General features: G+C 40.2%; 1 non-coding gene across 1 annotated transcript; it reads right to left on the reverse strand.

Annotated features, from left to right (window-relative positions):
• Positions 1–2446: 2446 nt before the first annotated feature.
• Trnaw-cca (transfer RNA tryptophan (anticodon CCA)) lies at positions 2447–2521 on the reverse strand. Its single transcript has one exon. It is a non-coding gene; the product is annotated as a tRNA-Trp (tRNA).
• Positions 2522–4635: the final 2114 nt, after the last annotated feature.

Here is a 4635-nt window from a genome sequence, read left to right on the forward strand (position 1 = left end):
GCACAACGCTACGTGCTGTTCACATCCAGCTGCCGCTGCCCAACACTACAATGGCAGACAACAATGCAAACTAGCCACAGACTGCACACAGCACAGCCAGTGATTCTCATATAGAGCGCTACGTAAAGTTGCCAATAAGAAAACATAAACAGCCTACTTACATAGTCCCCATGCTCCCCACAAAAAATTTTACAAATTGTTTTGGGCACTGGCCAATACAGATTTGATAAAGTTTTTCATAATTACAATAACAAAGAAATCAAAGGCACACACTTATTGATACAATGTTGGTCAAAAGCTAAAATTTTCTCACAGTCCATAAAGACAGTCCTGATCGTTCATCATAATAGTAATTACAGTTTTTTTTACAAAGTCTCATTAGTAAAAGAAATTGCACACAGAAGTAGTGGATTTCCATGCAGTCTTGTAGAAGTAGTGTTGTCCTTCCAATGGAAAGACAGTGCTGACTCTTGACATGCAGACAGGTATTGGTCCACAACAGAGCAAACCCACAGCAGAGTCAGTCAAAATTTTGAAGAGTATTGGTAGGTAGGTCATCACAGAGCAGACCCACTGTAGTCCTGGTAGAGATTGCGGTATTGCTGGGCCACCAGAGGCGCAGACCCACTGCAGTCCTTGTAGAAATAATGGTACTGGTGAGTCGGTAAAGACGCAGACCCACTGTAGTCCTTGTAGAAATAATGGTATTGGTGGGTCATCAAAGGTGCAGACCCACTGTAGTCCTTGTAGAGACGGCCACAGCCATCTGTTGCAAATGTGCAGGTGCACAATCACCATCGAAGAGTCTTGCGGACAATATAGCAAGTCCATAAACCACCACTTGTCTACTCACAAAGTTTTTTAATTGTCCTTAGAACCAGCAATGCTGTTATCCAGTCCCTTGCTGAATTATTAACACATGTGCAAACACTAACAGTCCCTACTTTTCACATATTGTCCATATACTATGACAAAGAGAAACGTGTGCAGTGAAATGGAACTTACAAGTTACTTAATTTGATGACCTGGTGTCAATTACAATTTTATAACATAAGAATACAACTACAAAGGTACAAAATACATCATTAAAGAACATAACAATACAGATAACATTTGTAGTACAGGCTTGACAACAGAATAGAAATAAACATATACATCAATGTTACAGGAATTATGAGATAAGTAGATACACAAAAGATCAGAATAAATTTTGAAACATCAACTTCACACATGAGCATTAAAACAAAACAGAATAAATAATGTCTAAGCATATTTACAAGGTAAATAACATATTATTAATGCCAATTATATTTGAGGATAACAGTATTCCTCATCATAGTGAATGTAGCTTAGTATTAGAAAAATTCTACAACATAAGTCTTATCAGATAAACATATAAATACAGGAAAAACATAAATACACAAGGGAACACAAACACACAGTGGGATAACACAAGGAAAGGACAGGGTTTCTTTTACTGCAGTATTTTGCAAACAAAACTTCCTTTACTTCTCGGAGATCTCCCTTCATTCCTCATTATTTCCAAAAAGTCCTATCTATACCTGTTTTCTGTACTTTTTTCGTATGACTTCTCAATGCATTTCTTCCAATTCATCATAGTTAGTTTCTTATATAGTCTACCCCCTCTTAAGCTAACTTAAATCTACTGAGCTCAGGAGGGTCGCCATATGAAACGTCCCCTTTGAACAATTATACAAGACTGTGCTTAACCTGACACACAATATTTTTTAGCGCAACGCAATCTGACTTTCAAAAATCCCTACAAAAGAATGGCTCTGACTAACATTAACCTATACGTTTCACAAATCACTTACCTCACAAAAATCTTCGCTACTCAAGCTACTGCAATACAGCGAGCGCCACTACTGCCAGCTACATAAAAGATTCAAAGTACTGAAGGCACTAACTACTGATAGGCGTAGTTAGCAAATGAAAGATTTTGATAGAGAACAACCAATGTATTTACCTCAATAGTCATAATATATATAGCAGTTCATGACAAATTTCAAAACTCCGCCATCTCTCTCCCCACATCCACCACTGCTGGCGGCTCACCTCCAACTGCACAACGCTACGTGCTGTTCACATCCAGCTGCCGCTGCCCAACACTACAATGGCAGACAACAATGCAAACTAGCCACAGACTGCACACAGCACAGCCAGTGATTCTCATATAGAGCGCTACGTAAAGTTGCCAATAAGAAAACATAAACAGCCTACTTACATAGAAGAGTTAGCGTATTCCGTACCGTCCTCTGGAAATTACCTTAATGATGCCGTAGTAAGAAGCTGATTTTTTTGGGGGGGGGGGGCGGATACAGATAGAATCCAGCCGTCCCTCTTCAAAGCAGCCGTATTAGAATGAGATTTTCACTCTGCAGCGGAGTTTGCGCTGATATGAAACTTCCTGGCAAATTAAAACTGTGTGCCGGACCGAGACTCGAACTCGGGACCTTTGCCTTTGGCGGGCAAGTGCTCTACCAACTGAGCTACCCAAGCACGACTCACGCCCCGTCCTCACAGCTTTACTTCCGCCAGTACCTCGCCTCCTACCTTCCAAACTTTACAGAAGCTCTCCTGCGAACCTTGCAGAACTAGCACTCCTGAAAGAAAGGATATTGTGGAGACATGGCTTAGCCACAGCCTGGGAGATGTTTCCAGAATGAGATTTTCACTCTGCAGCGGAGTGTGCGCTGATATGAAACGTCCTGGCAGATTAAAACTGTGTGCCGGACCGAGACTCGAACTCGGGACCTTTTTCAGGAGTGCTAGTTCTGCAAGGTTCTGCCCGCGAAAGGCAAAGGTCCCGAGTTCGAGTCTCGGTCCGGCACACAGTTTTAATCTGCCAGGAAGTTTCAGCCGTATTAGAGTTTGACTGACGTGGAATGGTGAAATAACGGAAAATGTAAATATGGTTGCGTAGTGGCCTGACGAATATTTGAACCAACAGCTTCCCGTCCATTCTTAAGCAAGTACGAGGGGTGTTCAATAACACATTTTTTTCTGATACTAGGTTGTTCTTACAGGATTCAAATACAAAATATTATTCCCCACGCTTTTGCTTACAAAACTTTTTTTTCCAATATAATCTCTGTTCAATGCGACGGCCTTACGTCACCTTACTGGGAGAGCACGTGTGCCATCATAGTAACACTCTACTGCAGCCAACGTCTTGCTGCATCAATAACCTCCCCATTAACGATGCACTCTTCTTGCGGAGTGCCTCCTTCATTGGGCCAGACAGATGGAAGTTCCAAGTTGCGAGATCCGGACTGTAAGGTGGATGAGGAAGAACAGTCCAGTGAAGTTTGGTCAGCTCCTTTCGTGTGTGCAGACTTGTGTGAGGCGTTTCGTCGTCATGGATAAACAGAAGTTCGTTTGCATTTTTATGGCGACTAATACGCATAAATCATTTCTTCAGTACGAGAAGACCGTCGCTATGACCTTACCAGCTGAGGGCGCGGCTTTGAAATTTTTCATCGAAGTAAGTCGTTCACTAACATTTTATGCTGAAAAGCAGCGTCCTGCTCTCTCTCTGGCTTCTCCCATGGCCAATGAAGTGGGTCTTTGACAGCACAGCCGTGTTTCTCTTTCGACCTGTTGATTTCTTTGTGTTAGCAAGTCCCGGCGGTTTTTGCAGTTTGGGCCTGTGACGGTACGTCACATAAATATTGACATTTTTATCGGTTGTAAACCGTAGTTAACGTATTTTATGAATATAATTAGTATAAAAGATACAGTTAATGTTCTTGAAACAACTGATACGCAGCGGTAATTGAAGAGTAGCATCTTTATTTAATGTCTATGAAAATAAAAAAGGATCGTAAAGAGACCCCATTGTACGACCGAGGAGGGAGGACGTACTTTATGATACACACACTGTTTTGTTTCGCGATACGGAACGCAGCCATTAAGCAGCTACACATATTTTATGTAAGTTATTCGGTATTTGCTAAAATAAACTAAATATTTTCATCACAAAATGAATTTCTTTGTAATAGTTGCAACCTCAAATGGTCGCAGCGGCTAATTATTTTTAATAAGCATTTTTTCGGTAATTTGTGCTGCGGTAAGATCATCTTCCGATGTAGCCTCTGGTCGGCCATTACGCGCCGAAGTATTAATTTATTTTTCAAAGTGTTAACAGTATATGTATATGCGAGAAATTTCGTTCTAAGATCTTTTCTAAATTGCAACAGATAATTAATTTACGTTACAGTTCATTTTTTAAATCAAGCAGATTCCATGAGTTCAGTAAGTTTTATCGTGGCCGCTCCACGGCAACAATCGAAATTCTCTCGAGCCTTGCTTTGCAGTTAATAAATAGAAATTAACAAAATTACGTTCAGTTCAGTTAACGGCAACTATATTTTAGTCAACACGTTCAAAGTCTAAAGTTGGTACATGAATAACAGCGGCCCTTCAAGAACCCGTTTTATATTTACTTATGCACGTAAGTAAAAGTGATAAGAAAAAAAATATCCCTGAGAGACAGAATCATGCTCTAACAAAAGAAAAATTCATCCTGATAAATTATATATATATATATATATATATATATATATATATATATATATATATATACACACAGGGTGAGTCACCTAACATTACCGC

Source organism: Schistocerca nitens, chromosome 7 (assembly GCF_023898315.1).
Source record: "Schistocerca nitens isolate TAMUIC-IGC-003100 chromosome 7, iqSchNite1.1, whole genome shotgun sequence".
NCBI lineage: Eukaryota > Metazoa > Arthropoda > Insecta > Orthoptera > Acrididae > Schistocerca > Schistocerca nitens.